Source organism: Globicephala melas, chromosome Y (genome assembly GCF_963455315.2).
Source record: "Globicephala melas chromosome Y, mGloMel1.2, whole genome shotgun sequence".
In the NCBI taxonomy this organism is placed as follows: domain Eukaryota; kingdom Metazoa; phylum Chordata; class Mammalia; order Artiodactyla; family Delphinidae; genus Globicephala; species Globicephala melas.
Genome location: NC_083336.1, coordinates 5,382,242 through 5,409,275, shown reverse-complemented (window position 1 = coordinate 5,409,275; position 27,034 = coordinate 5,382,242). Strand labels below are relative to the sequence as shown.

Here is a 27,034-nt window from a genome sequence, read left to right as displayed (position 1 = left end):
TGTGTTTCATACCTGTGCAGAAAAGACTTAGCACTGCAGGCCAGAGACTGCTCTCTTCAGGAGGGCCTGCTGGCAAGGCTGGCCCTCGGCTGGCACCTGGGAACGTGGATTTCGGGAGGGTTGACACCATCCCCAGAACTGATAAGAATGGCTCGCGGTACCTAAACTGGCTGTCCAAATACTGTGACTGATACTGAACCCCTGCTCTCCTTCTGGGAGTCTGGAATTCTGATACAAGCTGGACAGAGAGTGCCTACAGGACCAGCCCCCCAACAGAAATGTGGGCACTGAGACTAACAGGCTTCCTGGGTAGAGAGCACTTCACCCGTGTTGCCTCAGCTCACTGTGGGAAAAGGAAGCGCATCCCTGTGGGACTCCACGGGAAGAGGACTCTGGCAGCCGGAGCCTGGTTTCCTCCAGACTTTGCCCCATCGCCTTTTCCCTTTGCTGATTTTGCTTTATATCCTTCCATCAGAGGAAGTCACAGCAGCGAAGACAACTATACACCGAGTCCCCTAGGTCCTCCTAGTGAACCCACAGGTGACTTGGGGAGCTCGTGACACTGCAAGCATCATTTCCTAGAGTTTCCAAAGCATGCAGTTAAGCTCCGGCTGCCCACATGGTGAGCTGCATTAACAGCCCAGGCTCTAACGGGTGCCTTCTTCTCCCAGTCGCCCCTCCCAGGGTCCCTGCAGCACCCAAGAAACGCCCTGCACCAGAATCCTCGTCTCAGGCTCCGCTTCTGAGAGAACCCAAATGAAGGCAGCATCGCAGGCCATTTTCTCTTTCTTCAACCAGGGATGCCTTAGCCTGCGTAAATCCCTGTGTGATGTTTATGGCCCTGTACAAATGGGCAAAAATCTTCGTGACCTAGGGCTAGGCAGAGTTTTTAGGGATGACACCAAAGCACGACCTTTAAAAGAAACCAAATGGGTAAGTTGTACTAATGAGCAAAGTAAAACCTGCCATCCATGTAAGAACGCAGGAAAACTCCCTGATACACTTTATTGATTGCAACAGGTGACCTGGCAAATCGTGAGGGCTGGGTCCCCGTCCCGCCCGCAGACATTCAGCTTCAGCAGCTCTGGGGCACGGTCCGAGAATCTGCCTTTCTTACAAGCTCCCAGGAAGGCTGCTGCTGCTGCTGGCCCGCAGACCGGGCTTTAACAACCAGGGGCCCTTATAACCCTTCATTCCGCTCCTGTTCCCCACTCCATTTCCTTCCCTGCATCCTTCCCGTCGTGTTTTAATTACTACTATTTTGATTACCGATCTTACTTATAAACTGGAATCATTGTTTCAAAGCTTGCTGCCTCTGAGCTCCTGAGGGCAGAGGCCTGCGTTACTCACCCCCATCCACCATCTGCACCTTTGAGGCAGTGTTTGCTGAGCCTGCTGTACAGTTACAATATCCGTTAACCCTAGAAAGCTTCACCCACCGCATACACGATCTCTCCTCTACAAGGAGCATTATTAAAACTACATCCATCTAGACCCAGAGATGATCACACTCAGTGAAGTAAGTCAGACAGACAAATACCATATGACATCACCTATATGTGGAATCTTAAAAAATGATACACGTGAACTTCCTTACAAAACAGAAATAGACCCACAGACTCAGAACACAAACTTACGGCTCCCAAAGGGGAAAGGGGGAGGGAGGGATAAATTTAGAGTTTGGGATTAAAATATGAAATACATAACCCACGAGGACCTACTGTACAGCACAGGGAACTCTACTCAATATCTTATAATAACCTGTAATGGAAGAGAATGTAAAAAAAAGAATACATATATTTACATATATACGTATAACTGAATCACTCTGCTGTACACCTGAAACTAACACAACATTGTAAATCAACCACATTTAAATAAACATTTTTTAAAAAAAACAAACAATATTATATCCATCTAGAGATAGAAAACTCTATCAAGAAGTCAGCTCAATCCTTGGGACATCACTGCACAGGCACACTCAAAAATACATACAAGCAAGATAGCTTACCTGTGAGTATACACAGGACAAAAAGAATACGAAAACCATACTCAAGTCACTAGACGTGAAAATGAAAGGTTGGGACACGTCTCTTTGATTGCATCGCCTTTCACATGCACCATGGTCTGCAGTTTTATCCTCTGTAGCAATGCAAGTGCGCCTGTGAACTACTTTCTTTCTGTTTTAAAATACCTAACTAGAAAAACTGATCTCCCACTGAAATAATTCATGTCCAAAGTCTAAACCCTCTGACGGAGCAAGGGCACTGGGATTGGCAAACCCACCATGACATGGGCTCCAAGCTGCATTACAGGCCGGAGCACATTTCACTGGTGCAGGGAGAAAAGGGGAGATGCTCCCAAAGAAAGTGGCATCCCAGATTTGCAATGCTGGGTGCTTGAAGTGACAGCAGACATCCAGACCCCACTGGCATTTGCGGGCTAGTGGAGACTGAAGTCTCCAGGCTATGAAGATCCACAGGGAAGTAGACATTTTCCTGAAATATACACAGTTGTCCATTTACTTAAATCAGTACACTGGAGCTCATGATCAATACGCCCTAACTTACACTCAATAACCTAAATCGTGCATGGAGCTCCTCTCCTCCCCAGGTGTATTATCTAGAATGCTACATAACAAACCACCTCAGAACTCAGCAGCTTAAAATCATACACATATAATCTTACACAGTATCTATGGGTTGGCGATTCAGGAGCAGCTTGGCTGGGTCTTTCTGGTTCGAGGTCTCTCCGGAGGTTGTTGCCCAGGGCCGCAGGCATCTGAAGGCAAGGCAGTGCTGGCTGTGGGCGCGAGGGCTCAGTTCCACTGCACCCTGCGCCTCCACGGGACTGCTTGAGCGTCCTCGGGACATGGCAGTCAGCTTCCTCTAGAACAAGTGCTCCACGGGAGCATGGTGGAAGCAGCCGTCTCTTATGACCTAGCCTGGCGAGTCACACGCCGTCCCTTCCAGCGCACCCCGCCGGTGGCAGTCAGCCCTGAGGGACTCAGTGTGGGAGAGGCTGCACCTGGCCATGAACACAGGAGGCAGTCATCGGGCCCGTCCTGGAGGCCAGTTCCCCCACTAGTCAAAGCTCCTCCCCTCCCCTCGCCATCTCACCTGAAACCCCAGCAACTTCAAATTCATTTGAGATGATGGAGTCTCGCTTTCAAGATGCAGACACCTTTAGGCGACGGGCCACGCTTCATCCACCCCCTCCAGCCAATGCTCCAGCCACCGCACGGCGCTCCCCGGGGGTGTTAGGCCCAGCGGCGCTGACACTGAGACGAGCCCCCTGGTGGCCACGTGGCGAGAGGCCGAGGGCCACGGCACCCTCGGGCGTCCCCAAGAGAAGAAAGCTTAGACCGCAGGATGCGCAGAAAGAGACGTGAGAATTAAAGTTTGTCAGCTTCAAAATGGTGCCTGGAGAGGGCACAGAGGGGTAGGGTCACTTCTACCCCCCCCCCCGCTTCCGCCTTGGCCCCTGCCCAGCACCCAGCCCTCCCCGCACCCCTTCTGCCCCCCAAGGCTGGCGAGCTGGTGCAGGGCGCGGCCGCCCTCCGTGGCACGGTTCCTGTGGCCCCAGGGCTGCGCGGCTATGTGGCCCCTTTCGGAACACGGCCTGCGTGCTGGGAAGCGGCCGAGGCCAACTGCACACGACCTCCGGTGACGCAATGGACTCTGTTCTCACATCCCCCCCACCAGAGGGCAGGGAGATGGCCATGAGTTCTCCGCGTTCCCGGCACCCAGGGCCAAGGATGGAGACCGTCCCCAGAGCCCCCTCCTCACAGTAATAAGAACAACAACGGCTCTGAACAGGGCTCCCGTCCTAAGCGCTTCACACGCATCCAGCACCAGGGGTCCTGACACTCTCTGAAGCAAATGCCGTCACCCTCAGGCCCACGTTACAGATCAGCAAACTGAGGCAGAGGGGAGGTTCGGTCTCAAGCCCAAGTCCCACAGACAGTGAGCAGGGAGCCAGATTCCCACCGGGGCCCTGAGGGCCCTTCCTCTTGGGTCGTGAGAGGACTGAACACGCCTCGTTCCTCTCGGGACCCAAGAGCTACCTGCTTCCACGGAGAGGGCACTGCTCGCCAAGCCTCTCCTAAACTGCGCGGAAAGCGCTCAAGTAAAGGCTGCTGGGTTACCGTCCAACCTCCCGGGTGGGCGATGGCTCGTGTGCCCCGGAAAACACCGCTGGATTAGTTCACCTGGGTTGCCCTGACCAGCCCCACAGGCCAGGTGGCTCAAATGGCAGAAACTTCTTGTCTCCCAATGCTGGAGGCCAGAAGCCTGAGATCCAGGCGACAGTACGCCTGGATTGGTTCCTTGGGGGCTGTGAGGGCAGGATCCATCCCAGGCCTCTCTCCCTGGCTGGTAGACGGCCGTCTTCTCCTCGTGCCCCTTCACACCCTCTTCGCTCTGCGCCTGTCTGTGCAGAAACCTCCTCTTCTTATAAAGACCCCAGTCACGCTGGACTGCGGCCACCCTCGTGGCCTCGTTCTAAGTTGATTACCTCTATAAAGATCTCGTCTCCAAGTAAGGTCGTATTCTGAGGTACTACGGGTTAGGACTTCACCACGTGAGCTCTGAGAGACACGGTATCAGCCCATAACAGCGGCTGAAGACGATGCCCGTGAGAAACGCCGCGGCGTCCCTCCCTCTCCTGGGACCTCTGCAGACCATCTTCCTCCGCAACAATCTACTTCCTGCTCATGTGGGCTACTCCCCCTCGTGGATGAAAACAATGTCACAGACACTCACAACTAGCATCTCCGTGAAGGTTAAATGCACGGAGTCCTCCAATGCAGCCTCGAGGCGTCCTTCGCAGTGTCCTCAGAGCAAGGCCACAGCGGGAACACGGCCACGGGGTGGCTTCACCGTATTCCAGCGGGGCTACCAAGGTGAGGGCTGAAATGTCAGTCAACTCCTATGTTTTGGGCAAAAGGCAGGCTGGTGGGAGGCCTGACGGAGCTAAGAGGAAAATAATGTGTCTGGGATCGCTGCGGTGGCCCCTCTCGTCCTAACCCAACCAGCACCTCCAAGGGCTCCGGTGGATGGAAACAATAAATTTTACACTGACCATCGCAACCCAGAAGGGAGGCTAAGATCCCGGCAGGAGGTAAGCTCCGGCCACCCCTAGAGACGTGGTAAAAAGTGAGGGGCGAGCCCAGGAGAAGCAACAGCAGCCACGAGAAATGAGTCAGCAGGTCCCCGGGCACCAGGGCAAGGAACAGACCTCCCGAGGGGATTAACAGAACTCCGCGTGTCTGTGTCACGCTCCCTCCAGCCAAAGCCCACCCCCACCCCCGGATCAGCGCTGCCGCTGGTGGGAGTGGGCCCCGCAGCATCCTCGGGGGTTCGAGGGCCCGGCCTAGCCTGCGGGGCTCTCCCCGCACGGGACCCCAGGAGGCGGACAGTCACCTCCAACAGGGAAGGCTCTGGTCTCAAACTTCCATCAGTCCAACCGACGGCCAGCTCCCTGCTCTCAGGACCGGCACAAGGACCTGCACGGGAGGGCTCGGCGACAGTGGACCGTGGTTGACCCAGGCTGGCCAGCACCGGGGGTGGCGTAGCCCTCCAGACAGAGAACAGCCAATTCACGGGGAAAGAGGCAGGCGGCAGGCTCAAGGGCCCGCGAGAAAGCTCGAGCGACTTCATCCACACCAGGAGGCCGGAAGGGGAGCCTTTCCAGTGTCGTATGTGGAATACAAGAGCTGTCGCCTCTGCTGTCCCTGCGAACTGCCGCCCGTCACTGGTGACACTGTCCTGACAGGTGCGGCAGGTGGCCTCCAGCTCGAGGCGCTGTAATCACACACTCACAGTGTGACCTGACCACACGTGCTCCTCTGATGTCCAAGGCCCGCCTGGCTCCGAGCACGACGTGGCTGCTAACTTAGTTAAGGGCATGGTCCTCTAAGCTACAGCTCACCTGGCCACCCAGGTCACCGCTCACGTGGCCACCGTCCCCACCTCCTCGCTGGCCACCCTGCTTTCTCTCTCTCACCCACCTCTGACTTTTCTCCTTACAGCAGCCACAGCCATCCTTTCAAACACAAGTCCAGAAGTGTCACTCTCCCACTCAAGAGCACCCAGTGTCTTGCCATCACACCTAGAGTCACCAGGGTTGGTGCCACTCCTTCCAAGTCCCCACAGGGTCCCCCCAGCCACCCTTCCAAGCACCTCTCCCACCACGCTTCTCTGGGTGGTTCTTCTCTGGACACGCCCACCTCCTTGCTGCCTCGCCTCAGGGCCTTTGCACTGGCTGTTCCCTCAGCCCGAGCTCTCTGCCCCCTCGATGTTCACGTGTCTCCCCCTCAGTCCCTGGTCACATGTGAGCCCTCAGACGGGCCTCCGTGACCGCCCTAACCAGGGTTCTGAATCCACCACTGCCCACCCTCCGCCTCCCGCTATATTTCATGCGACAGCACAACCTATCAGTTATCTTCTCTTTCCTCGACTTGAATGTCACTTCCACCGAGGCACGAACCTTGGCCATTTGGTTCCATGGTAAACCCCAGTGCCTAGACTGGTAGTCTCAACTGGGGTCAATTTTCCCTACCAGGGGATACTTGGCAATGTCTGGAGTTCAGCTGTCACAAGTGGAGAACGGTTGCAACCCACATCGAGTGGGTGGAGGCCAGGGATGCTGCTAAACATCCTACAGGACAGCCCTCACCACAGAGAATCATCCAGCCCGAGAGCCCATAGCATCCAGGGTGAGAAACCCTGGCCTAGACACACAGCAGGGACCCAACAGATACTGGTTGAACAAAGAAGTAAATGAGGGAGTGAATGAATGAATGAACGAATGAATATCGAGGCTCACGTCTCATGGAAACGCCTTTGCAGTTCTCAGGATATCGGTGGTCTTTTCTCAGGGTACTAACATTTCACTTAATTTTTCATCCAACGAAAATTTAATGAGCACTTACTCTGCCACGTGCTATGTGCTGGGTTTACAGTGCTGAACAAAGCACACATGGTTCCTTCCCTCACAGAGCCTACAGTGCAAAAAAGAACATTCTGTACAAGGCATCTGGGGACCTGGGCTGTTCCCCAACTCTGTCGCCACTGGTCACGTGACCTTGGGCAAGTCACCTGACTTCTCGGGACATCTCTTGGTCATATGTAAAATATAAGGGTTGCTTTGGTTTTTGAAGCTAGCTAGCTTCCAACATCTAAATTCTATGCATTTAATTAATCCCAGAGGTCTTTTCCTGTTTGGCATTTTTACATTGGCATTAATACCACAAGCATTGATTACAAAAGCTTGAGGAATCCACACACCCATCAAGAGGGGACTGGTTAAGTAAACTTGCACACCGTCCACACTCTGGAACATGCTGTGAGCGAGCTGATGTACAACAGCTTCCAAACAGCAGGACTAAGAGAAACGAGGTCTATCAAGTATATTAGTCTCCCAAGTACTTTCACAAGAAGATGGAATGAATGAATGAATCGGTGCTACATGATACAACACAGATGAATCTCACAATCATGCACAATCAGTGCAGAAGCCAGACATAAGCGTGTACAGATCATAGGACTCCAGGTATATGAAGTTCAAGAACAGGCGAAAGTAAACTGTGCTGACAGAAATCAGCATGGTGGTACCCTCCAGCCAGAGGATTTGACTAAAGGAGGGCAAGATGAGGCCCTGTGGGAGTACCAAGAATGTTCTCTTCAGTTGGTCAAAACCAACTGAATTAAGATCTATGCATTTCATTCCACGTAAATTACATCCTAGTGAAGAAAAAAGAAAAAGGAAAGTGCTATGTACATTCTATAGATGGATGTATTTGCACAGACATTTTCTGAAACAGTATATAAGACAGTTATCAGTGGTTGCCTTTGCAAGTGGGATGGGGGACCGGGAATGGGAAAGAGACTTTGTTTTCTTTCCATAACCTTTATCCTGCGTGAAATCCTCCCAGAAAGCATCTATTACTATTTTGATGGAAAACAAGTCATTCAAAAACTACTTATCACTCTCTAGAAAGGAAACCACCCCTGCCCTCAGAAAGGACAACTTATCTCTGGCCAGGCCGACAACACAGTCAAGCAAGGGTTTGATAATAAGGCCTTTCCCGCAGCCCACATGCCAGAATTTGCAGAGGGCTCATACACCCACCCTCCTCGCCACTAACTAATCCCCCTGGGTCTGGTTTGGGAGGGTGCAGGGCTGGAGGGCTGTTGGGCAAGCTGGGAACCTCCAGGCCAGCAGGTCTCACCTGGGGCCTCAGGTTCGTGCGGTCAAGGGCACCTGGAGCTCAGGTTAAGAATGCTCCCCTTGGGCTTCACCCTCAGATCTCAATCAGAATCCCTCACATGTCCAAGAGTCTACATTTCTTTTCTACCTTCTTTTGAACTTCCTATTGTGCACATTTTCAAATACACAGCACATTATGGAGAAGAGTCCAATTAATAACACCAATCAGATTCAACCAGTGTTCCTATTTGACTGTATTTGCCTCTTCTCGCTCTCTCTCCATTCAATTGAACCATTTAAAAGTAAATTACTGTGGTTCTCAAAGTGTAGTCTGGGAACACCCTGAGGTCCCCAAGGCCTTTTAAGGGGGTCCATGCTGCCGAAAACATTCTTATAATAATTCTACATTTTTATTTGCCTTTTTCCATTCTCATTCTCTCATGAGTGTACAGTGGAATTTTCCAGAGGCTACATGACATGTGATACTGCAACAAACTGAACGCAGAAGCAGGTCTGAGAATTCATCTGTCTTCTCTTCAGCCATACATTAAAAAGATCTCCAAAAATGTTAAAAAAAAAAAAATTTAAAAGTTTTTGCTCTCATGACACTTCACCCCTAACTACTTCAGCATGCATCACTGAAAAATAAGACTCCTGTACAGATACACGTGTTAGTTATCTACTGCTGTGTAACAAATCACCCTGAAACATGGCAGCAGGAAACAACCATGTCTCATCTCACTGTTTCGGTGTCAGGAATGAGGAGTGGCTGAGCTGGATGCCTACCACACCACGAGATTATGGCATCTAATCAAATTTACAAGTCTCCTCGCATGATCTAGAAGGCAGGCACATAAAAATAACCCAGGTGTCCCCAAAGCCTATTACTGACGTTTGTTCAAGCCAGGATCCAATCAAGGGCACAAGTTACAGCTGGTTATTGTCATGGACTGAATGTATCCCCCAGAATTCGTATATTGAAATCCCAATCCCCAATGTGATGGTATTAGGAGGTGGGGCCTTTGGCAGGTGATTAAGTAATGAAGATGGAGCACTCACGATGCAACTAGTGCCCTTATAAGAAGAGGCCAGAGAGCTCTCTTCCCACCATGCGAGGACACAAGAAGGCAGCCATTTGCAATGCAGAAGAGAGCCCTCACCAGAACCCAGCTATGCGGGCACCCTGAGCTCAGACTTCCAGCCTCCAGAACTGTGAGAAATAAATGTCTGTCGTTGATGAGCCACCCGGTGTGTGGTACTCTGTCACAGCAGCAGAGCTGCCTAGGACAGTCATTCCATCGCTTAAGTCGCTTTTGATGGAGAATCCTCCTCCATTTTTTTTTCTTTTTTAACTTATTTATTTTATTTATTTTTGGCTGCATTAGGTCGTCCTTGCTGCGCGGGGCCTTTCTCTAGTTGTGGCGAGCGGGGGCTACTCTTCCTTGCCGTGTGCAGGCTTCTCACTCCAGTGGCTTCTCCTGTTGCGGAGCACGGGCTCTAGGCGTGCGGGCTTCAGTAGTTGTGGCACGTGGGCTCAGTAGTTGTGGCTCGTGGGCTGTAAACCGCAGGCTCGGTAGTTGTGGCGCATGGGCTTAGCTGCTCCACGGCACGTGGGATCTTCCCGGACCAGGGCTCAAACCCGTGTCCCCTGCATTGGCAGGCGGATTCTTAACCACTGCGCCACCAGGGAAGCCCTCCTCCTCTTTCATTTTCTTTCACATCATTGACTGGGTGCAGAGACAACGCCCAATGACCCACACAGCGTGCCAAGCCATTCTGGGGACAAGCTACCTGGCCGGCTGTGGGCGCCACCTGTAAAGAAAATGGCTGGAAGTGGACAAAGGAGGCTGCCTGTGCCCCGGCCTCTGCACACTGGCTCCTTCTCGCTAAAGAACCAACCCTCCCCCAGGAGAGCAGTTTTTATGGGGCCAGGAAGAGGCTGAGAGAGCGAGCTGAGGGCAAGGGTACTGGGGGAGGGGCACACCACAGTCCCAGGCCCGTGGGGGGGACAAGGATAATTGTTTGATTATAAGCTCCCTCCCCCAAACCCACTACACATAGCCCATGCCTCGCAATGCCACTGCCATGACTGCTTCCTGTCTCCCGGGAGTTTCCAGCTTGCTGACCCTCTTACATCCATCTGATCCCCCCAAGAGCCAAAGAAGCAGGACCAGCAAGTACAGTAGCCCCATTTACATTTTCGGCAACGGTTCCAAGAGGTGAAGTGGTGCAGCAAAAGCCGCTCTCTGAAGTGTCAGAGCCAGACCTTTAGCGGCCAGTCCTACACTGGAGCGTAAAGCGCGTGACCGTGACGGCCACAACGGGCACCAGCACCCGCGTTACCTCACTCCCTCCCCTCGACACCTGCACACGGGTCCTATTCCCACTTTTGCAGATAAGGATGGGGACCCTGGTCTGTCCCAGTTCCCGACACGCTGGTGTACTGCTTGTGCTCTTCCCTCCTTCCCTGACACTCTGGCAAGCTAGCTTCCCAGCTACGACTGGCACACAAAACAGGCCTCCCCTTTTTGACTGAAGCTACTTCTGGAACCCCAGAGCATAAAAAAGTCTCCGCACTGACAACATCATGAAAGGGAATCGGATCTCTGACCAAGGGCTCAGCATGAAACAAATCATAGGAAAATGAATTCTAGAATACCAGAGCCAGAACATCTAAGATCGTCCAAATCAGTGGTTCTCAACCAGGGGCAATGGAGCCCCATGAGGGAACAAGTGGCAGGGTCTGGAGACATTTTTCATTGTCACAACTTGGGGGGCAGGGGCCACCGGCATCTAGTGGGTGGAGGCCAGTGATGCAGCTAAACAAACATCCTCCAGAGCACAGGACGGTGCCCACAACAAACAGATTTATCCAGCCCCAAACGTCAATAGTGCCAAGGCTGAGAAACCCTGATATAAATTCCTTGGTCACTCTGGGGACAAGAAAACTGACTCCCAAAGACACAAAGTGACTTGTCCCGGGTTCCACAGTCCCAAAGCCAGAAGTGGAATCAGGTCTTTACTACATCTGTCTCTCATCTGCTCTGTCTAGGGTTGGGCTGGGGAACAAGGGAAGGTAGGGGCCTGAGGACCTTGACTCTAATAGCCAACCTGAACCAAATGAAGAAAACTGCAGTAAATTAATTATTGAATTACTGCAGCAACACATCAGGGTGTCCAAACGCTGAAAAAAATGCCTTATTTAATTATCAACTAAAATACCATTGTTTTACAGGTCCTCCCACAGTTGCTGGATGGGTCAAATAATACATGGTGTGCGCTCCAATACAATTCAGTGATACCACGGCTTCCAGAGGGGTCACGTTTTACAAGAAAGAGCGCCACATTCTCCTCTTAAGAGTACCCACACATGTCCTGGCCTCGGGTCGTATGTGAACCAGAGAAAGGAATGTAAACACAGGTGTGAACTCTCAAAAGAGTCCCTTAAAATCCCACCTCCTGTCCTGCTAAAATTGAAGTCAGCTGATCCCTCCTCCATCTGCCACTGCAGTCATCAAGCCCCTTCTTTCAGCAAGCAAATTACTTAGCAATGGAATTAAAAAGAACACTGGAGGGCTTCTCTGGTGGCGCAGTGGTTGAGAGTCCGCCTGCCGATGCAGGGGACACGGGTTCGTGCCCTGGTCCGGGAAGATCCCATATGCCGCGGAGCGGCTGGGCCCGTGAGCCATGGCCACTGAGCCTGTGCGTCCGTCCGGGGCCTGTGCTCCGCGACGGGAGAGGCCACAACAGTGAGAGGTCCGCGTAAAAAACAAAATGAACACTGGAAATTCATGGCTTTCGGTGTTCATTTCCAGCTCCACCCCCTTCTAAAGACCTTTTTGATCTTAACAGATGTAGCTGGTTTGCACTCTCCTACACGCACATTGGGAGCTTTATTTTATTGGATACTGTTATATTTTAATCTATTTAAAACACCTGGAGAAAACAAACACATTTCTGACATATCCCCTTTAAATGCTGGAACCTTGCAAAATAATGCCAAACAATTTAGACCGCACATCTAGCTCTTCAAATGCTAACCAAGAATTTTCCACTCCATTTCAAGCAAAGCAGCTTGGCTTTGAAAGAAATCAGGCTGACTACTGAGGACAAACCCCTGTAAGGAGGATCACTAAATGTGTCATTATTTAAGAAGCACAATGACCGTCGGTAAACAGTTATCTTTGCCAAGCAGCCCCTGTCTCTCCTTACAATGCGTGTACTGTGATCATTTCTGATTTTTTTTCCCCTCCTGTGAAAGAAGCCCGGGTCTTTTAGTCTGGCCCCTGCCCACTTTCCCAGGGTGCGCCTGCCAAGACCCAAGTCACGCGTGAGCCTGCAGCCGCCCTCTGCGCCCTCCCTGCTGCCTCGTGCCTGCAGCATCCGCAGCAGCCAGAAAAACCCCACTCTGGGGCGCCGACGGGCTGCAGGGGCTCCTCCTGCAGAGTCCCTTACCTGCAGTGCCGCATGGCGCAGGCCGGTCGCCCACCTGCGCCGCATCCTTTCTTCGGTGCAATGGCTGCTGACGTCACCGGGAGGCGGGCGCACGCCGCCACGTAACGCCCTCGGGGCGAGGAGGGGAGGGGGGCGGGGGAAGACCCTGGAAGTCACTGGAGGCGAAGAGCGAGTGGCCGGGAAGCCTCGCTCTGGCCTCCTTTCAGGGCGGTGTGTTTGGTGTGGGCAGCTGGCCTAGCCTTCCACCAACTGTGGGAAACAAACAGCACACAGAAGGGGAGACCCAAATGACTCCAGGCCCCACGGAGGTAATAGAATTTCAATAAGGTGATTAGTAATGAAAGGAAATAATTTAGTCTTTTATTTTTAAAGAGTCTTTATCAAATGCAGTGGAGAACTAAATAAACAAACCTATTTTGTGCAAATCAAAATGACCGTTAAAATACAGAGTGCGTATACATATTTTGCATAGAGGGTCCATGTTTCAAACCGTATATCAAATACATTAATTTGAAGCATATTCACTGTGGAATGTAATACCAATTGCACTGATGAATAATGCTTGTAATTACTCTCAATACCTGCATTCCAATATCAACGTGTTTTTGCCGAAGAAAACAACAGTGACACCACGTAGTTATACTTCTTACTTGAACATTTGACTGTTTAAAGTAAAGCGCTAGTGCATGAGCACGGTTGTACTTGTGTCTGTTTTCCTAAATCTTCTGGTAAAGAATGTGATCTCTCAGACATGAAAGTTAATTCACAATAACTCATTATTATACGTTTTCTAATTTTTATCACATTCTGCGGAAGTGAGTCTTCTATTACAGAAAATATGTACAATGTCAATATTTCTTATTCACAACTGAAATAGCCTTGCCTAGAGGGACTTAGAAAATTCCAACTGTGATCATTTCATAAATCTGAAACGGCATATTTCAGACTTAAACTGTGAAGATATCAACTTTCTTGCCAAACCACATAAACGTTTTTGAAATGTGAAAGAGCAAAAGCAGGAACTGTTTTTATTTGTATTCCAGTTTCATATAGATTAGTTTCCTTTCGTTTGAATTTAAATTGCAATTTTAACATCACCTTCGCTGGCGCCCCTGAAAGAGGTGTGAAACGGGCTGTTTCACAAGCAGGCCAGGGTTATTACTTACTTGCTATTTATTGCGGCAGCTTTCATGTCCTTCTATATTTAACCCCGGGCCCTTTTACCACCATCCCCTCCTGATTTAACCACATTTCTGTTCAGAAGGTCAGTCTCTAATTTGGGGCTAAATAACAGCCCTTGTCTCGCACAGCGATCGATTATTTTCAACTCGATTTTAAAAATCAACAAAGTGGCCGTACGGTATTCCAGGTCCTTCCTCTCCTTTGTTTTTCTGAGTGATAAACAACTTACCTTTTGCTTTCAGATTCCTGAGATATAAAATGTAAATGCTACCGAAATCCCATGCTCCAGTGGGTTGAGGGCCCACTAGAGACAGAAACTGACAAGCTCATTTTCCTGGAGGCAGAAGCCGAGTTCAGCCTTCGGCGCGTGGGGCGGGCCCCCACTACCCCGAGCCAAGAGCCAGGCTGCGAGCGTCACGTGCTCCGTGCAGCCACTCGGCCCTGCCCGGCAGGCTGGGTCACCTCGGCTCTGGAGGCCGGCCCTTCCAAGCCTCGTACAGTCGGTTCCCTCGGGTGCACAGAGAACCCCGCGTCCCCGACACGGAACGCGCTGCCCGCTGGGGTTGGGCTGCCGGTACTATGGTGGTGGGAGTTCCAAGAATCGACGGGAGCTGGGACGCGGGGCGGTCTATAAAATGCCCTCCGAGGTCCGAAGTGACTTGCTCTGTGTTCCGGCTTGGCGGAAATGACTCAAGCAGAGGCACCTTCCTCGTCGTGGGGCGATTTTTTTGCCAGTAGGTTAGTTTCACCTTCTCTTCTCCAGGTGATTGTTCAAGTGTGAAGAACATTACAGCAAACAGGCAATTCAGGAAAAGCCTAAAACTGGGGCGCACCGTTTTCAACACAATGAGATCACTTCCAACATCCTCCACCTCCACCCATGAAATTGTCCTTTTGGCAAGGACTTAAAAAAAAAGATTCCCCCCCCCCCCCCCCGGCATAAGAATGTAAATTGAACAATCTTCCTGGTGGGATGTTTAGCAATTCCTACCAAAAACCTTGCAAATATGCGCGGGTTGAAACATAGAGTGGGCCCGACAGCTATTGCTGTCATTTGCTCCAGGAACTAGCCTCATTAGGAAAAAAGAATCGTGAAAGGAAGAATTGCTGCAATATTATTTATGACCTCAAAGCACCAGCAGCAAGTTAAGTGGCCAGAAACAGAGGATAGGTTAGGTTTATAAGACATCGGTACAACACAAGAATTAAAAGAGATATGGTAATAGATACTTTTCGACATGGAAGGACATTCACGGTGTCTTAAATGAAAAAAAGCAAGCTCCAAAGCGTTATGTGCTGAATGATCCGACGAATGTATGTAGGTGTTGAAGGGAAGCAGAAGATGCCACCCCCAAAATAGGCCACTTGGCATGCTGATTATTTTGAATTAAAGTTACTTAAGAAACAGCCTGTTCAAATAAAAGACACTCTGACCTTCCTTGGTCCCCCCAAAGGCATGTGAAGGTACCCTGCCCCCACCAGGTGGATAAAAGGCATCCTTATTGCGGAGACAGGAAATTCACCACCTGGAAGGCTGTATAAACAAACCTTGTTACTTGCACTAATTTGCTAGCCCAAGCCCAAACCCCTTTGTTTCTCCAATTCTACACAAACTTATGGTTTTCTTGTCTAGAAGGTATAAAAGCTGCCTGCTTTGGTGACTTCTTGGAGTCTCAGAATTCTATGGGCTCCCCTACCACAGGAAATTAAATTTGTTTCTCTCCTGTTAATCCATCTTATGTCAATTTAATTATTAGACCAGTCAAGAAACCTAGAAGGGAAGAAGGGAAGAGTTCCCCCCCCCTACAGTTTAATATATTTATATCTACGCAAATACTTTTGAACAGAGAAAACAACTGGGAAGCAAATTCACTGAAGTATCAACCTTAGTATTTCACTCATTAGTGAGATTAAGGGTATTTCTCATTTTCTTCTTTTTAGCTTAGCAGCATTTTCTAGTTTTTCTACGATTAACATGCATTGCTTCTGTAACAAGAAACAGCTATTGCTTTTTTTTTTTTTAAGCACTGTAGGAGGCATGATCATGGATTATGTACATTTTGCTACTTTTTAACGCAGATTTCATTCCTTGAAGATTCTCAAATCTTAACCGCAAAGCCCGGAGAGAACAATTCCTAATCATCCTAGGTTATTCTGCTCATAAAAATCTTTAGGAAGGAAGATGGCAGCTCAGAACTGATGTTACCATTTCATCGTCCGTAGGTCCAGCCTTAATTTCTCTTCCATTTAAATTCACTTCTTATTCTGCTATGTGCGAAGACTGAAAGATAGCCGTTAAGATCCTTCCTGAAAAGATTCTTCAAACACTTACGTAATAACCTTTGAGCTTTAATTTCTCCATACTGGCACCTTCTGCTTTCTTCACAGACTTCTACTTGTTAATCCCTTTGAATCTTTTACATTTTTTTCCTCTTATCTGCTGCTGGTACATGGGACACTGTCTGGGGACAGTTTTGGCTGCCACACCTCGGGGCGGGGGGGGGGGGCCCTGGCATCTGGTGGGTGGAGGCCCGGGATGCTGCTCACCAACCTACAGTGCCCAGGACAGCCTTGCAACAGAGAAGGTTCCAACCCAGAATATCACTAGTGCCGAAGCAGAGAAACCCTGCTTATACAGTATAATTTCATTCACTCAAATCTTCCATTTCCCAGGCTTTGTTTTTCTTTTTTTTTTTTGGCCGAGTCCCGCAGCATGAGGGATCTTAATCCCCCGGCCGACCAGGGATCAAACCCAGGCCCCCTGCAGTGGAAGCGCGGAGTCTTAACCACTGGACCTCCAGGGCAGGCCCTTCCCAGTCATTTTAAAGAGTTCACCATTGTATAACATGCTGGAAGCTCTGCTTCATTATAATCCCTTAAATGTGGTACTGCTGGCACGTGGGAAGTATGATTCCCTGTATCTTCATAGACTATTTCAGAATTGATGCACAGGAAGCTGCAAAGGGTGGTTATCTCTGGGGAGCGGAACCCAGTGACTGGGACACAGAGAGGGAAGGGAAGTTTTCATAGACATGGAAGCACACTACATGGTAAAACAAACGAACAAACAAAAAACTGTCTCTGGGATACAGTGTTACACCAGAACCAACATTGTCTTCAAATGTTCTCAGACACCATCTTGAAGTATTACATAACAACCATATTACAGTATTATTGTCTGTGCTATTTGTCAAGCTTCTGCAAGCCTCGATTTTCCCTTCTAGAAAGTGGGGAGCAGTAGAGGTAGTAAAAGGATCCACCACCTGGGGGCGTTTTGAGGCTTAAGTGAGGGCTCTGGAAAGAGTAAGCACCGCTTTGCAGAGCCTTACTGGAGCCTGAGACGCAAGGAAAAATGTGTACCCCTGTATCTGCTTATCAAAATACCTAGCATATTTTGAGCCGAGTGGAAAAAGTTATAAAGACTCACAATCTAACACACACACACCTATATATAAAGCCCCACGTGGCCCAGTTCATTTGCACACCATTGTCAACTCACATAAACCCACCCACGGGGAAAGCAGGGCATGTAACCCCTGGCCAGTTGGACATAATTATTCCCCTTACACAGTAATACAGGGTAAAATTGCACTGCTTCAATATGGTAGCCACTAGCCACAAGCTGCTATTCAAGTTTAAATTAATAAAATTTAAAATTCAGGGACTTCCCTGATGGTCCAGGGGGTAAGACTCTGCACTCCCAATGCGGGGACCCCAGGTTAAATCCCTGGTCGGGGAGCTGGGTCCCACATGTACGCCACACCTAAGACCTGGCACAGCCTAAATAAATTAAAAAAAATTTTTTAAATAAATAAAGTTCAGTTCCTTAGTCACATTAGCCACATGTCAAGTGCCTGATCGCCACATATGGCCTAGTGGCTACTATATTTTAGTGCAGATATAAAACAATTCCATAATTGCAGATAGTTCTATTGGGCAGTGCTGCAAAGCGTTTCTTTTAAACTAATTCCATTGCAATAAAACAATTTGTGTTTATTACCCAGGGGATTCTGTCTGTAACTGCAGAGTAGGAAAAGCAATCTGGCCAGAGTGTCTGTTGGTGGGAAGGACGGAAAACCATAGATTCTAAAAGGCTGTGTGCCTCTCGCCACAGGTCCCAGACACGATGTTTCCAAACCAAAAGACGTGCAGCCTCTGCCTTTGGATGCAACCAAGGGCCTGCAAATCTTGCTCCAAAATGAGGTGGCAGTGTATGATCACTTGTTTCAAAGCAAAAATTGAGATGCGTGACAAGAAAATATTGTCAGTCTACTTAACAGAGACAGACAATAAATCTAAAAACAATGACTAACCCAGCAGTAACGAGTACTCCTGCCACCAAGAAACCAAGTCTCCCTGGAGAAATGACCATTTCCAGGTCACAAACATCTGGTCAAGCAGGGTAGTGTTACCAAACCAAACTTGGTCCCCTCGCCCATAGAGCAGCAAAACCAATGTACTGACACTGGCTTGTGGTGAAGGAAAGCGCAGCGTTTGTTTCAAGGCCAAGGAAGAACTGGCGGCTTAGCTCAAAAGATCCAAGCTCCCCAGTGGCTTTCAGGGAAGGGTTTTTAAAGACAGTGTGAGCGAGAGGGTGACAGGGTGTGTGATCAGCTAGCTCGTGCACAATTCTCTCATGGGTTGATGGTGAGGTAACAGGGTGATTTTAAAAATCAGGAATCTCGATCTCAACCTTCTGGTTCCAACTGGTCTGGGGTCTATGTGACCAGCATGCAATTAACTTCTTCCACCTGGTGGAGGTTTTAGTGCCTGCAGACAATTGAAGGGTACGGCCCAGGGTATTATCTGTAGCCCCTGAGGAAGAACCAAAGGCCCTTGACCTTGTTTTATGGCTAAACTGTTATTCTAAGTCTTACTTGAATATTTTTTGTTTCTGTTTCACCATTTTTTTCTTCTCTTATTAAATTTTTCTTTTTGGAACTCAGGGAAGGTCTAAGATGCTAAAGATTTTCTACACACAAGAGGTGGGCAGGGGACACAGGGCCTGGGCAAGTGTCTGTCCCTGGGAAAGCTCTGTAGGGTCCCGCTCCGTTTCAGTAGCAAGGAAGCCGTCTCAGACTCCTGAGGACATATAAAAAGGACCCAGCAGTCAACCAGCAGTCTGCCTCAGCTACAGAGGAGGGAATTTGAGCATTAATAAGGATAACCACTCCAGTGGATTAAAGCACACCAAACATATTTAAATTTGTGTTAATAACGATACTAAAAAAAAAAAAATCCATAAACAAATTGGTCACCACTGTAACAGTGCTGGGGAAACCATTATTTTCAAAACTGGTCAATAAAGAAAAAATTCAAGCATTTATCTTGCTTTTCCCATATAAACTGTACCACTGGATAACCAAATAGACTAGTAAGTTTCTCTTAATAAAAGCATTTCAAAGTAAATAATAATGTTTTAAAAATTGAGAGAACATCATTATTTTGCAACCCTTAGTGAATTAATGGATCTAGGTATTGATTATCAATAGTTGCAAACCCTATAAAAAGAAACATTATAAGCTACCTGATGGATGAAGATATGTCTTGCCACCCATCCCAGCCCCCAAAAAAGAAAGGAAAAAAACAAAAGGGAATCTGATCAAGCTTTTAGGTTCAACAACAGCTTTTTTCAGCATTTATTTTTAGGAAATAAAGTTCAGAGGAACATGTTAAACTACACCCAGGGATACAATGAGCCAAGTCCAGGCTGTGGGAGATCAGAAAACACACAAATTACAAAGGTGTGTGTGTGGTAGGGGGCGTGGGTCCTGTGAATTAAAAACCGACACAGTGGTCGCTTCGGCAGCACATATACTAAAAAAATTGGAACGATACAGAGAAGATTAGCATGGCCCCTGCGCAAGGATGACACGCAAATTCGTGAAGCGTTCCATAAAAAAAAAAAAAAAAACCGACACAACTGCGCTGAGATGGCACTGTGCACCTATGAAGATGACAATGATCAAAATGACAAATGTTGGCCAGGAAGTGGAGAAATTGAAGCCCTTGTACACTGCTGGTAGGAATATAAAATGGGCAGCTGCTTTGGAAATAGTCTGGCAGTTCTCCAAATGGTTAAACATAGAATTACCATAGGATCTAGAAATTCTACTTTTATGTATAGACCCAAGAGAAATAAAGACCTGTGTCCACACAAAAACTTGTACACAAATGTACACAGCAACATTATCCCTATCAGCCAAAAAGTGGAAACAACCCAAATGGCCATCAACTGCCGAACAAATAAACACGATGTGGTCTATCTACACAAAGGAATATTACTCAGCAATAGAAAGGAGTGAAGTCCTGACACAGGCTACAATGTGGATGAGCCCAGAAGACATGATGCTGAGCGAACAAAGCCAGCACACATAGCATGTGATTCTATTTCCAGGAAACGTCCACGATAGGCAAATCCACAGAGAGAGAAAGATTGGCAGTTACCGGGGGTGGCGGGGGGGGGGGGAGGCGGAGAAATGGGGTGACGGTTAACCGGCACAGGGTTTCTTTTTGGGGTGAGGAAAAAGTTTTACAATTGATTGTAGCATCTGCACTACGAACATACTAAACTCCGAATATACTAAAAACTGATGAATTACATGCTTTAAAAGGGTGAATTGTATGGTATGTGAATTCTATCTCAAGAAAGCTCCCCCTCCCCCCAAAACACCACAGACTTAAAAAAAAAATCCCAATAAACAGATATTTAGATTCTGTTCAGTTAAAAAAAAAAAAAAGGAATGATCTTGAGGCAAGTGAAAAGGTGAACCATGGATGATGAATGCCATTGAGGAGTTATTAAATGTTATGATGTGATAAGGATACTGTGTGTGTCTTTCTCTCTTAGCCATATGTACTGAAATGTTTCCAGCTCAACCAGAAAGGTGTATGGTATTTGCTTCAGAACTCGGGAAGGTGGGGCGGGCGGAGGTGTAGACCAAACAAGATGGGCCAAGAGTGATCCATGTTGAAGGGGTAGGGGAGAGGGCTGCATGTGTCTTCACTGTACTATTCTATTTTCATACCTCTATTTTTTATGTTGAATACAATTATATACATTTTAATATATTTAAGTCTCTAATTACATTTTTTTTTAATCACACACATTTCCATTCTGTTCTTAAGGCAGGTTAGTTTAATTTTGTAGAAGAAATGCTTTCAAACAATACAAATGACACAATTAGAACAGTGATAAAAACAGAGATGAATACTGATTATAACTTATTCCCACAACAGAAGGTTACTTATTTCGGTGGTGACAATTACGTGACCAGATGAAGTGAAGACCGAATTCCCTTTTACTCATCACACTGATTCTAAAGGACCCTGGTGGCAGACTTCGGATTGTCCAAGGCACGATTACGGGCAAACTTAAACATAAGAAAATACGCCTTAAGACGACTGGACTTCACTTTTCGGACATGTGGGATATTTTCCAGGGGGTGGCAGTCTTAACTAGTGGGAAGCTGCACAATCGATCACGAAAGAGAAGCCAGTTAGGGTGCCTCGTGCCCTGCCTGCTGGCCTGGCCTCTGTCGCTGTCCACGTGCCACTTCCAGCACGGCCTGCGAGCAGCACGGACCCGTCACCTCCCCGTCCTTCATCAGCCTGGCTTCTCCTTCCTTTCTGACTATGGTCCCATTCAGGTGCAAAAGCAGACAGGAGGGAGGCGGAGAAGCACAGCGGAAAGGCGCAAAACACAGCGCTCCTTGAACTGACACCAAAGCTGGGGCTGCATTTGTTTCTGGTGGGGCAAAGGAGGGATTTCCTTTTTTTTTTTTTTTTTTTAACTCTGGGATGGGGAAGCATTCCAAACAGAAACCTGTGTCTAGTGGGCAGTGACATTTGAAAACCCTTGCGGGCTTTCTGTATTGGCACAGTGGGTTTCCCCACGTTGCTACTTTGTAGGGGTTAGCAGGAAAGCTACCTCAACCTTTCCACCCACTTAGAGCTTCAACTGGCAGTGCCTAAACACAGGCCCGGCAACGCGGCCGGGGCTCTCCCACGTCTGGGGAGCCATGTACCTCAGACGCATATGACTTGCTCTCCACACACCCCCGAGTCCAGCGGCAGCCAACCCATCAATCTGAAGTTTCAACAGCTGGGGACAGAGAGGGCCTGCCACCAACCTGACCCGAGCTGCAACGCTGTCTCCTGGGGGTGTGTCACTTCTGGCAAGCACTCATGTGTTTTGTGTCTCTACCTCTGTTGTGGGTATATATGCAGAGAAATTAGCAAAAGAAAAAAGAGAAAAAACCGGGACTAGAGGCAGAAATACATAGCAAGAAGTGACAAGTGTGAAAAAGCACACAGTTTTCAGCCTTACCACCACAGACAACTTCACTGTCCGTGATAGGTCACATATCAATGAAATGCTTTTACAAAATGCATTTTTAATAAATGTGAAAAGGAAGGTGGGTTATACAAGGGAGTGCTTACAGACCAAGGAGAAGAGAGATGCTGCTGATTAAGGGGGGAGGGGCACTTTCAAGGGAGGGGCACAAAGACCCAGGAGGAGGGTTCCGTTTTCTCTTACATTTTGTGTGACTCACCTCGTTTACTCTTCTGAGGCCTCATGAAGGAGAGTGCATTTCATATATAATAAATACGTATTAGGCAAACTATAACATCTGGCATTTTAAAAGAATGGTATACTTTTATTTCATAAAGAATTCCCCCCCCTCAAAATTTTTTTCCTCATGAGCTAGTTCTAAGATTTCTTAAGAAATGTTGGCAAGACTCCAGCATGGGCGGGGGCCTTCTGAGCGAAAGCACACGCTCTCCTGTGAGTGACTCCTCTGGTAGCTGTAGTTCCCACGGAAGCTGGCTTCCTCAAGAAAGCGCCTTCAAAGGTTATCGTGTCCATGTCGTGACTGCTCTATCCGTCAGCGGATCCAGTGACTCAGTGAAAACACACCTTCCTTCTTCTATTTTCACTTTCCTGCAGGGCAGAGCAGCAGAGCAGAAGCTCCACCACTGCCCTCCTTGTCGGTCAGGATCAGATGGGGCGGACTGGAAAGGCAGGCGGGGCTGCCGAGGCCGGGTGAGGGTGGGCTGTGTGCCTGCCGGGGGCTCCGTGACCAGCCTCAGACCCGGGGTGGGCACGGAAAGGTGCACGGAAACCAGGGGCTATGGGTGCCCAGCCCGCGCGGGAGACCAAGCTCCGCAAAGCGCACCCCGCACTGACTTAGGACTGAGCCCCTAAGGTGGCATCTTAACAGAACATAAAGGGTGCGAAAGTGTACACTATACATGATAAATGCACACAGGAGAAACGGGACGAGTGACGAGTTCAGCACATAGTGTTTGCATTTCCGATGTCAGAACACAAAACCGGCCCCAAAGATCCATTCTACCACATGGCAAATACTGAAGAACCAAGTTTCAGTCTTAAAATACATCTTAAAGTCAGTATTCTCCTTCAAGGAGGAAGAAAAGAACCATGAATAAATGACAATAGAGTGAATTTGCCTGAGTTTCTGTCTTCCACCCTTCAAGTCAAAGAAAACAGCATGGAAACTGTCGAATCTTCACACAACAGCTACTCTTTTATAAAATAACCTGTTTGAGATGTTAATTTAACAACAAGGAAAAGCCAAGCCCTGCTCCTGTCACTATCAAAAAAATACGTATTTATAGACTTTTGGAAAAAAAATTGTATATTAATAACTTTGCACAAATATTTGAAAGACAATTTTAGCTAGACAATTTTAGAACTTCGCAGAAATAAAATAGGCAGATAAATACTCCAGCAAACATCATCAACCGGCAGCAGGGGTATGTTAGCCCGTGGTCTCGTGAAAAATGTTATCTTCTCCCTGGGTGGGCATGGAGAAAATTATGTTAGAAGGTGATATGCAGACACTGAAAGCTGGCAGGAAGCTCTCATATCAATGATGGCTTTCCTTGTTCAAAGAACAATCAGAATTTGAATTTCCATAATATATGTTCGTATACAAATTTTCAAAATTTTAATAGAAGTTATGATACTCCTAGGAGGGCAGGGACTTACCTCCAGTGGCTGGAAGAGTGCCTGCTACATAGTAAGTGTTCATTCTTGTTCTATCAACAAATGAATACATTTTAAAAATATATCAATATATGAATTCTAAATCAAAACTGAAGAAAGTGCTTATAATATCTTGTGTTATTTATGATAAGGACATAAAAATTACAGGTATAGACAAAAACAAAGCTAAAAGTCAGGCACAAAGTAGTATGGATAGAACTGTGTTAACTGTGGCTGTATAAAAGAACAAAACCATGCAAAACTAATTTATGTCATTAGAATTCAACACAGTGTTTAAGGAAATTTGCAGAGTAATCTGGAAATGCTGATAATGTTTTGATTTCTGTCATGTTCAGTTTATGAGAACTCACTAAACTATCTTCGTAAGAAAAGAACATTTTCCTGAATATAGAGTATGCTTCACTCTAAATTTTAAAAAGCAAAGATAACACATACTGTACATATGTAAATTGCTGTTATTTATGATCATAAACATAAAAAGATGTTACAAGAGCCGGTAAGTGATTTATGTTTATTAGATGAAATCAGTCATGAAAAAAATAACAGGTTAGGTAGTAACATGTGGTATGTTAATTCTTAATAAGCTGAATGCAAAATTAAACAAAAATGATCATACCTGGCCTTAATTAAAGCTCCACAGAAAATAAATCAGGAGAAAAATCGCACAATGCTAACAGCAGTGGGGATTCCAGCTTTGTTCTCGACTTCCTTGTGGGTCTCTCTCAATACTTACTTTACTCTTTATAATGACAAAGGTATGACAGTAAAAATCAAGCGCGAGAGTGAGGCCTGGGCTTCTCCCCACCTGAACGCCTGCACCCAGCTGGATGGGCTCTTTGAGGTTCCGCCCGCGCAGCTGGCACACCCCTTTGGAGGCCTTCTTCAGCGTCTTCTCAGCTGCCTGTTCTTGAATGCAAGTCAAGTTTGGTCTGTCTCGTCTGGAACAGCAACGCGGGGTGAACCAGACGGGTTTGCTTCCAGTTTTAAGGAAGAGCGATGGAAGCCCCTGCCAGCTCCGGGCACCGGGAGGAGAGAAAGGCCCGGCCGCCTGCCCCCTCCCCGCGTTGGTGGGCCGGGGCCTCACCTGCCTCTCGGCCTCCCGCAGCAGGCTCCGGAAGCGCTCCTCGCGCAGCAGCCAGGCCGGGGGCTCGGCGTGGCCGCGGAGCTGGGCGTCCTCCAGGCGCTGGCGCAGCTCGCGCAGGTCGCACAGCTCCTCGGTCAGCTGCCGCTGCCGCGTCCGCGACGCCTGGAGGTCCAGCTCCAGGTCCAGGGACGTGCGCGCCGCCAGCGCCGCCACGGAGGACCTGCAGGGCTGCGAGACCGCGGCCGTGAGCGCGCCCACCCCGCCCGCGCCCTTCCCGCAGCTTCTTCCCCGAGTGACCGACCCCACTGGAGACAGACAGCCGCAGCGTGGCCCGACGCCAACACAACACGGATGTGGGCCACACGGGTTCAAACCTCCACTCCGGTAACGAGCCAGTGACAGCAAGCTGTCCGCTGTAATGACGACCTAGGCTTTGGCTAAAGCGCAGAGAAACAGACCCTCTCACACGGGGCAGGAGGGCGTCATCTTTCTCAAGTGCTACTTGACACTATAAGCAAGAGCCACAAAATGTTGTGTTTTCTTTGGTTCTGAAATTTCATGTGACTTGCACCTGAAAGGCACAGCTGATGATGTGCAAAAGCTTTATGACAGAAAAATTCTAAATACCTGACAAGAGAAAAGTGATCAAATACATTATAAGGCCCGCAGAAAACGCAGCTACTGTAGAAAGATGAAAAATAGACCGACATGGCAAAATCTTAATGGCCTACTGTATAACGGGAAAAAAGCACGTTCTAAACCACGTTGAGGGCTTTCTGGTTAAACACACACAAGCTGTCAAAAACGTTCCTCCCCAGGGAATTCCCTGGTAGTCCGATGGTTAGGACTCCCCGCTTCCAATGCTGGGCTGCAAATTCAATCCCTGGTCAGAGAACTACAACTGCAAGCCGCGCAGCGAGGCCGAACATCAACAACAACAACAACAAAAAACGCTCCTCCCCACACACGCCTGAAGTAAGCAAGTCTCCTGTTTTCAAGAAAGCTCTAAGACGACAATAGAATTTTGTACACGGAGCTGAGAGCAGTACTTCCCACGCCACGGCTAACAACGCTGGGGAAGGCAGTTAGTGCAACAAAATCACAAATCCACGAGCCTATCAGCGTTGTTGGGAGGACTGAATAACTGTATGCGTTTTACACACCCATAACACTATTTTGCACATATACAGAAGTTAAATGCAAATCTAAGTGACTTAATAAACACAAACTCATTTAAAAGCTCTCCTGAATTCATAGTAGAGCTCACTGGTTCCCAACCACGGGTGACTTGGGCCCTCCGGGGACATTTTTGGTCGTCACAACTGGGGGAGGGGGTGGTACCGGCAACTAGTGGGTCAAGGCCAGGGATGCAGCTCAACGGCCCACAGTGCACAGGACAGCCCCCAACAAAGACAGACCTAGGCAAAAATGCCAACAGCATGGCTGCTGAGAAATACTTTCGTTGCTGAGTTATGTATTTTCTCATCACTCTCAGTCAGCGGCTACTCTAAATACAACCACCACAAGGAGATCTGGGAATTTCTTTTTCTTTCAAAGAATTCTTGCCCGGGAAAGTCAGGGAACCACTACCTTACAAATTAAAAGGAGCAAAACTGTGTACACTGGCGTGACGTGGAGAAAAAATCCGGTGTATATAAAGGAAAACTGTAGAACAGTCCTATGTAGGAGAATGCGCCACGGTGAAAGACCCAAATTTTCTAAACTGTATATACTCCCTTGTCAAAAAAGAAAGAAGAATCTCTTATACAGAATGGCTGTTTATTAATTTATTATATTTTAAAATGTAAAGATCATGTATTATCTTAGATTACGACATTATCTTAGGAAATTAACAAATACTGGTAACATTGACATTATATACACTTTTAAAAATTATATCTAAGTAAACAAGGAAATAAACATATTACCTTTCAATTAATCTTACCTAAAATATTACCCCTTCAGGTTTGTGGAAATAACTCCCAGCGTACATACAGACGGCAGATTAGTCTACGTGGCACATACCTGCTTATAGCGAAGGGTTCGTCTTTCCAAAGTGTTTCGGACAA

General features: G+C 48.0%; 1 protein-coding gene, 1 long non-coding RNA gene and 1 other non-coding gene across 9 annotated transcripts in view; 1 reads left to right on the top strand and 2 right to left on the bottom strand.

Annotated features, from left to right (window-relative positions):
- Nucleotides 1-12,708, bottom strand: part of LOC115850479 (H(+)/Cl(-) exchange transporter 4) — a 176,818-nt gene extending 164,110 nt beyond the window's left edge. For all 5 annotated transcript variants that reach the window (XR_011377172.1, XR_011377174.1, XR_011377173.1 and 2 more), the window contains exon 1: nt 12,667-12,708. The gene's annotated coding sequence lies outside the window, so the exon portion shown is untranslated. The remainder of the gene's footprint in view (nt 1-12,666) is intronic.
- A 6,933-nt stretch (nt 12,709-19,641) lies between these two features.
- Nucleotides 19,642-19,751, top strand: LOC132594653 (U6 spliceosomal RNA). The gene has a single exon (XR_009560824.1). It is a non-coding gene; the product is annotated as a U6 spliceosomal RNA (small nuclear RNA).
- Nucleotides 19,752-21,615: 1,864 nt separating this feature from the next.
- Nucleotides 21,616-25,078, bottom strand: LOC132594650 (uncharacterized). Of its 3 annotated transcripts, none has more exons than XR_011377179.1 (3): nt 24,966-25,078; nt 23,864-24,819; nt 21,616-23,669 (listed from the first exon to the last, which is right to left on the bottom strand). It is a non-coding gene; the product is annotated as an uncharacterized lncRNA (long non-coding RNA). The 3 variants fall into 3 exon arrangements; XR_011377180.1 differs by lacking the exon at nt 24,966-25,078 and having other exon boundaries at nt 23,864-23,913; nt 24,498-24,951; XR_011377178.1 differs by lacking the exon at nt 24,966-25,078 and having other exon boundaries at nt 23,864-24,951.
- Nucleotides 25,079-27,034: the final 1,956 nt, after the last annotated feature.